A 9090-nucleotide genomic window follows, 5' to 3' on the forward strand; every position below is an offset into this window, starting at 1 on the left:
TGTATTTGTTGTGATGATAAAGATCAAGTCTTCATCATCACATATGATATAGATGCATGAACTTGTGTAAAATGGACAAAGGTTGAAGCTTTATTGGATTTATGCAATAAAGAGGCAATCTTGATGTTCAAAACTTATAGAATGATAGATTTTACTCTTAGTTATGTGTTGATGGTTGAACGTTGGTCAAAGTGATGCTAAAACATCAAAGAGTTGTACACTTAAAACTTACAAGCATCAAGGATGAGAACCGTGATGAGCATCAAGCACCAAGAACCTCACTGGAGCACTTGTTTGCTGTTTCTTGGGGTCTGATCAGACTCCTAGGCTTCTGTAAAACTGATTTTCAGATAGTTCGTCTCAAGTATATGACTTTCCGTTTAGTCCTCGACTTAATCCGATATACGGTTTAGGATTTATAGCCTTCCGAAAATCACTACGCCTTTGTAACGTTGTGCTGAAATTTCTGACCTACTCGCACTTAATCCTTCGCCACGGTCAAACGAAGATGAGTTAGGTTCTGAAAATTGGTCAGCGGTTAGAGGACTCACATACAGAGCCATGTCCACTGACTACGCGTATTTTCGATTTGTATAGAGGTCGTAACAGCTGTCCGAAGTCAGCCTATTGTTTCGATCTCTATTCTTGTTAAACTTACCTTAGTGTTGATGAAAGATGATGATAATGATGATTTCGATGATGACACTTAAACTTAATTTATTCAATTTTACACTTATGGGGACAACATACTCACCTAGTGACCTTTGACTTAGGTTGACGACCTTTCGGACCGACTTACTACCTACATACGTTTCGTATCGACTTTTACTGCTTATTCACTGTGAGTTATAGCTTCCATTTTTCTACTTAACTATTTTCGGACTGAGAATACATGCGCTTTTTATGTTTTACTTACTTGATACGAGAACTTAAACCTTACATATGTGTGGATTATATAACGGCATAAAGATTCCCCTTAGCACGGTAATGTTTAATCATTGGTTTTGAACCGATGAACACGAATATTAGATATGGATCCATAGGGTTTGACATCCCCACTCGGGCTAGCCGCACTAGCATTTAATAGGTGTTTGATACTTCGAGGACATACGCACTCGCCAAGTGTACTTTTATGGGGTATTACTACTACGTTAAGTTAGTTACCGGGTGCCCACGGATAAGCATATACTGTTCATACCGTTTTAAAACACTGATTTAAACTGCTGGTTGAAGCACTGAAATCTCATGGTCTACATTCCATTACTGATTACAAACTATAGCTCACCAACATTCGTGTTGACTTTTAAGCGTGTATTTCTCAGGTGCTTAGACGATGTTGCTTCCGCTGTTAGAATTGCTATCTTGGTGTTATAGACTTGCTGTTATGGACCTGCTGTGTTAGATTTCCTCTGCATTACTTAGAAATGTCTCAATCATGGAACTTTTATCTTGCATTCGTAACTTATGTTATTTTCAAATAATGACTTTGTAACGACCTTTGTGTCACGTTATCTTTTGTAAATGCTATCTTTTTATGAATGCAAAACTGGTTTTCAAACAGCATGTAGTATTTGACCGTGTAAAGATCCTGTTGTTAACGAATCGTACACGATGGTTTTGTACGGGGCGTCACATTTGGTATCAGAGCATTGGTTGTAGGGAATTAGGTTTCATTAGTGAGTCTTGACCGAGTCGAGTAGGATTCGCTAATAGGACTAATCTACAACTTGCTCGTTTACTTGTTTCTGCGGAACCTGCTGCATGCTACTGTGTTATATTACTGCATGATACTGCTTACTACTACTGCATGCCACTGCTTACTTCTACTACTGTATGAACTTGCTACATGCTACCGTTTCCTTGTACTACTATGTAAACACGCTGTATGCTTTTGCTTATTCTCGCTACTGCATGCTACTATCTGCTTTTAGCATGTTACTTTGGTACGATACTGTTACTATTGCCATGCTGCGTACTGCTGTAGATGATCTAGGCTGCTGTAGTTGTTATGCCTGATTACGCTCTTGCTACATGTCTGCTATTCGCTGTACCGACTTGGAGAACTTATCCTTCCCAGTTCAGATGTTTTTCTGAACTACTTTCCCACTCGTCTAACCCTAAGAACTAGTAATGTAATTTACCTGTTACTACTGATCCACCGTTCCAGAGATCGAAACATTACTTTACTTAATCTAGAAGGAGTACCCCTCGAATTACACGCCCGTTAAAGTTAATCCTCGGAGGAGGAGATATGTGAGGACTTATCGGAGTAACCGCATCCCGAGCTCACCCTAATTAGCCACGTACAACGTATGAACATTAGAAGGATGTTCATTTTCTGCAAGATGACTCGTATCTCGTACACTTTCATGACCGTCCCTTATCTCTTTCATCCTTCACCGCTGCTCGACGATCTAACGACACTTCTGGACTTAGGTCCCCAACACTCTTAGGCATTGGAAGAAGTCGGGAGGACATCTCCTTTCACAAGGTCAGAGTGCCTTCTACTGATGCTCAGCCATACCCAAAGACTTGGGAGTCACCTCAAGACATATCGTATTACTACTTGCTACATGTACAACTCGACGCGATACCCAGATTGAATTTCTAGAAAGGAACCTAACGACATTACCTGAACCCGAACATTTTGAAGAAATTTCGGGACATTTAGGCATTGGTGCATGACCTACGAAACCTACGCACCCACATCGAGAAACCGTGAGATTAATTATGTAGATTTTGTTTTGAGATAGCATAGATAAAGCACCGTTAGATGAAATTGAGTAGAACTCGAAGTGATCACGTTACATTAACCATATGGAGTGATATTAGAATGAACGTACGATTTAGTACAATATAATGACGCCAGGCCAGCGTAATTATGTTGAAGTAAATCATGCAGAAGTCCCAATTTCACTATATAAGGGAGATGAAGCAATTCAAGGGAAATTTTGGTAGGAACCACTTGAGTTTACGCATTATGGTCTGTTAGAGGTAGGGAAAGAATAACCACTTAGCCCAGATACTGTACAAGAAGGGCCTTGATTGCAGAATTGATAACCTGAAAATCTGTTATAGATATAGACATCCAGGACACTTAAGGAAAACGTTCTCAAATAGGAAAAACTTTAGACTTACTTGCGATAGAGCAATCGTTATGAAGACTCGCATGGATCCTGATTATAGTTAGGGGACGATTTGTCACAACATTTTATTTTCTCGAGGTTGTTTATTACTAGAGCGATAGAAACCTTATATCTAAGGACCTTAGTGTAATGACTAATAAGCCATTAACAACCATGAGGGTTAAGTATTCTATAGGACAAGCAAATGGTAAGCTGGCAGAGATAGAGGAATAATTTAAGGTAGTACCTTAAAATTAACAGGTGGGTCATTTGGAGATGACCTCATGTCAACAAAACTTGAAAGTTTTAAAGTAGTAGTTGGAAAGGATTAGTTACCTACGCACAAGCAAATGTTATTTGAGAAGTTTGATAGAATTTTCCACGGTAGTATAATAAGATTTAGTTGGAATGAACCTTAAGATTAACCTATCACCCATCAATTTGAGAAGCTTAATGTAATAGATGGAATGGACTTTAGGATTAATCTAATACTCATCAAGTTAGGAAGCTTTGATGAAATAGTTGGAACAGACTGGCTTTCAAGGATGAAAGTGAAAGTTAATTATAGTGAGAAGATTATTCGTATACCTCGCGAGAATGGTGAACCATTAATAGTTTACGAGGAGAGAAGTAGCCGAAGTTAAACCTTATTAGTTGCATGAAGGCACAAAAGGTCAAAGCTGAATACCAAAAGCCATCTGGGTTACTTCAACAGCCCGAAATCCCACAATGGAAATGGGAATAAATAACAATGGATTTCATCACGAAGTTACCAAAAACGGTAGGCGGTTAGGACACTATCTGGGTTATTATCGACCATCTCACCAAATCTGCTCACTTTCTAGCCATAAAAGAAACCGATGCAGTGGATAAACTTGCACAATGATACATAAAGGAAATTGTATCCCGTCACTCCATCGATTAAAATTCTATATTAAAGACTACCCAAGAGTCTTATTTGATACTCATTCTTACGCGACTCTGAATCCTAACTTATTTCGAGAGATTTCTTATTTGATGATAATCACACCATCATCCTTCTTACTTCGATATTAGTCATACCAATTCGAAATTTTCCAAAATCAATGGGTAGTTAATTCCCATCCTCATGCTCTCCCTTTCGTATCTCACTTATAAGCAACAAATTTACACTTAAGCATTTTTAGTCGAAAGACTTATGCCCTACCAATAGTCATCAACCACATTTAAACTCAATGGTTTTTATTACCTCAAAGATCACCCAAAATTTTCAAAATCTTTTACTCAATCCTCATCAATCTTTTTCCAACTTGTAACCTCCAAAATATAAAAATTTTGTTTGCCAAAATTTTTCACACACTATTTTACGGTACGATCCCCTCAAAGTTTTATAAAAGTAAATTTATTTTATTTGCCATTCGTGCAAATTTTTAAAATCGTATATGTTATATAAAATAAAGTAAATGATTACTTATCTTTGACAAATACATATGAAATTTTACTTTCACTTTTACAATTCAAATCTTTTATTCAAAAGATATCTTACTTTGAATGGTACGTGTTGTACATAACCCCAGTTTACTAAGAACTTCGTTTCTTTTCTTACGTTGTTACCTTAAATGATTTCTATAAAATTATCGTTGCTTATTATATAAAATTTTTCGTTGCTTATTCGTATCCAGGTCATCATGAAGAATGACAACCGTCGAAATTGAGAAATTCATGTGTGTGTGTATGTGTGTATGTGATGAAGGCACTTACTACCACATCATGCAGAGCCTTCGGGCATCCACTAACACTTAAACCATTCAAAGCTATTGCGTTACCCCAAGGATCTTATTTGCCACGCCTGTTGGAACGATGCTCTTTCTTACATAACTTGAGGTCCTGACTTATTCCAATAGATTCTCATCTAGCGATATTAACACCATCAGTATTCCGAATTTAGTATTAGTCATAACCTGTTTGGCATTTTGCAAAGTCAAGAAGTGATTAACCTCTTATCCTCATGCTCTATCCTTCATACCTCACTTTTCAGCAACGGCTTCACACGTGAACATTTTTTGGCCCAAAGACTTGTGTCCTGATAATTATCAAAACTATATTTAATTCATTAGTTTTCATTACCTAGTTACATGTCACCCAATGATTCAAAGATTTTTCACTCGATCTTTTTCAACTCGTAACATCTGAAATGCGAAAAACTATGTTTATCAAAAATTTTACACGTTTATTGTGCGGTCCTCACGAGATTTATGGATAAATGAAAGTAACAAAATCTTTTTCTGTCACTTATGCGATTTATAAAATCATATATGTATGTATATAATTAAGTTAATAAGTTTACCCTTACTTATTTTGGTTAGTACATACTAAGTTATGCCTTCAATTTTTTTTTTAAAAATCGCTCCTTTATTGAGTTGTTCAACTTAAGTCAAATAGTTTTGTGCAAAATGGTACACGTTGTACATACTTCTAAATTTACTAGGAACTTCGTTCCATTTATGTTGCCACATCAACCGTTTAAAGGTTTTTCAAAACTTCCTTGGTTGATTTTATTAAAGGCTTTCGTATTAGACTACACCATGTATGGATCACACTTCTTCTCGTCCTCCGTTAGGGATGAAGCTTACTATTAAGATCTTTGTTAAAAACTCTTGAGCCACCTTGAATGGCAATTTTACAAAATTTATTAAGAAGTCTTTGCGCTCATGAAATGTTCCGTTTAAGGTAAGACATGGTAAAAACGCGGGCCGATAAATTAGTTTTCTGGGGTATACTTAGTGGTCACCCTATCGTAGGAAAGGCAGTAGGTGGGTTTCTACTTTCAATGTTTCACAACTAATCGCAACACCCTCGTAAACATCAACTCTATGAATCGATATGCTGACGTACAAGAAATCACTTTTGGGATTATTTTCACTCGGAGTAAACCATTCTTTAGGACCAAGAGTTCACGTATCTTCTCATCCGCGCATCCACTAAGTATAAGGATAAATTCAGAATAAACCGCTCAAAGAGTTCACTCTCGTTCAAAGATCACACCTTTCGTGCGATTCTCTTTCAGAAATGTAATATAGGATACTTTAAGAATCTATGAATCTTGTTATCCTCTTGGAAGGGACTGCTTATAACATCTATGACACTGATGTGGTTACTCTATATACTCCTTACTTCGTAGGTTGCAACTATATGTTGCTCTAAGTTAATGTTAACCCTACTTCAACATGTAACTGAAAGGATAAGGTTACGTTATGGAACTATGCTTTCATTCCATCTAAGGATAAGTTCACCTGCAGTATGGTAAACTGAGTGATATCCTTCATTGTTCGTTCAGACCGTCCTGAAGACACTATAAATAATTATGGCTTGCATTGCATATAAGTCCGATTAGTCACTTTCAGCTAAAATTTCAATTCATTTAGTCAAATGAAACATTCTTAAATATCGGGTTCTTTATGCCTAAGGTCTCCTTTCGAAATTTAGGGGGTTAGTAAAATCCGTGGCTAACACTATCCAGACATCAAATCGCATGGTTGTGATCACCATGCTCTCCATTCTATCTGTCAGCTTTGTATTGCGACGTAAGCGCTCAATATTTTAGATGAGTTTGGTAACATTCATGATGCATTTCATGCATCCAGCTTACTGAAGATGCCTGTAAGGCTAAAAACATCATCTTTCCTCTTGTGGGGATATATTCAGAGGACATGTTCATGTTAACAAGAAACGAAATCAATGTGTTGATCTCTTTGGACAAGATACTTAATCAATGGCATATACCTATTCTTACGCCCAGGCACCTTTCAAGGTAAATAACTCACTTCTGAGCCCACGAGTCTCACGGAACTTTGATACGCTCTTTCTTATTCAAAAACGGTACCATTGTTTGTCACTTCTCAAAATTTCAGGACGAAATTTTCTTTAATAGGTGGGTAATGTAACGACCCGGCTTTTTCGACTTGCTTTTGTGCTTTGTGCTTTCACGAAACTGCGTATATGTGCGTACTGAGCTAGTTTATGCTCTGGGACTTATTTAATGATTAATTACTTTCATTAATATCTTACAATGTGCTATTAAGTGTGTAATCACTTAACTTGATCCCTGAATGCTTTTACGACCGTTGGTGTCACTTGACGTTTGAAACGAGCTATGTACTTGGTACACGTTTAACTTTGGTCATAATCGAAATATTATGACTACGAAACACTAATTGTTATTTTATAATAACAATTACTTGGGTTTTTGGATGCTTAATTACGCTTAGTAATTTACTAAAGCACACTAGTTAATCTTGTTAGACTTTCTACCTTGTTGGACTTTAGCCCACCCTACACTAGCTAGTGGACTATTAAATTAGCCCAATTTTAATAAGTTAGTGACCCATATTAATGTAAGACAAATGCTCATTTATTAGAGGAAACATACTAGTATTTTTGTTAAGCATTATCCTTAATGGTGCATGGGATCCTAACATAAACACCTACTTTAGACAACCATTAACCAAAAAGCAAAAATGTGTCCCCCTTGTCCCCCCACCAACTCACGGCCACCATCACCCTCCCACCTCCTCACCACCTATAAATACAAGCCTTATTTCACTCATTTCACACTTGATCTCATTTGCAATTTACACACACTTACTCTCTAATTCTCTCTCTAGTCTTTCTCACTTTAAAAAGTGTAAGTTTTGATTTTTTCTTCTTCTTCTTCCCTTCATCTACACGACATCATCATCATCATCATTTTATGGATCTAGCTTTTAGCTTTTGATCTTGTTATATCTTAAAGATTCAAACTTGGGTTTGAATCATTCAAGAACATGGAAGATTCAAGCTTTCTAGCTTTGAATCTTCACTTATTTTGTAGATCTAAATCTTTTTAGCTTTAATCTTGTTATTTTGTTATAAAGATTCAAACTTGTGTTTGTAATCTTCATGTATCTTAAAGATCCAAGCTTTATGCTTCAAGATCATCAAGAACACTAAAGATCCAAGCTTTTTAGCTTAGGGTTTCATTATTATGTTAAAGATCTTATCTTTTTAGCTAATGGTCTCATTACTTTCATTATTTTGTTAAAGATCTTAGCTTTCTAGCTTCTGGTCTCATTAATCTTGTAAAGATCCAAGCTTTCTAGCTTAGGGTTTTCTTAATACTTGAGATCTAAGTTATTATTGTAGATCTCACTTACTTGGAACCTTTTTGTATTTGTTGTGATGATAAAGATCAAGTCTTGATCATCACATATGATATAGATGCATGAACTTGTGTAAAATGGACAAAGGTTGAAGCTTTATTGGATTTATGCAATAAAGAGGCAATCTTGATGTTCAAAACTTGTAGAATGATAGATTTTACTCTTAGTTGTGTGTTGATGGTTGAACCTTGGTCAAAGTGATGCTAAAACATCAAAGAGTTGTACAATTGAAGCTTACAAGCATCAAGGATGAGAACCGTGATGAGCATCAAGCACCAAGAACCTCACTGGAGCACTTGTTTGCTGTTTCTAGGGGTCTGATTAGACTCCTAGGCTTCTGGAAAATTGATTTTTCAGATAGTTCGTCTTGAGTAGATGACTTTCCGTTTAGGTCTCGACTTAATCCGATATACATTTTAGGATTTATAGCCTTCCGAAAGTCACTACGCCTTTGTAACGTTGTGTTGAAATTTCTGACCTACTCGCACTTAAACTGTCGCCACGGTCAAACAAAGACGAGTTAGGTTCTGAAAATTGGTCAGAGGTTAGAGGACTCACATACGGAGCTTTGGCCACTGACTACGCATCTTTTCGATTTGTATAGAGGTCGTAACAACTGTCCGAAGTCATCCTTTTGTTTTGATCTCTATTCTTGTTAAACTTACCTTAGTGTTGATGAATGATGATGATAATGATGATGTCGATGATGACACTTAAAGTTAATTTATTCACTTATACACTTATGGGGACAACATACTGACCTAGTGACCTTTGGCTTAGGTTGACGA

The sequence above is a fragment of the Rutidosis leptorrhynchoides genome, chromosome 9 (genome assembly GCF_046630445.1).
Source record: "Rutidosis leptorrhynchoides isolate AG116_Rl617_1_P2 chromosome 9, CSIRO_AGI_Rlap_v1, whole genome shotgun sequence".
NCBI lineage: Eukaryota > Viridiplantae > Streptophyta > Magnoliopsida > Asterales > Asteraceae > Rutidosis > Rutidosis leptorrhynchoides.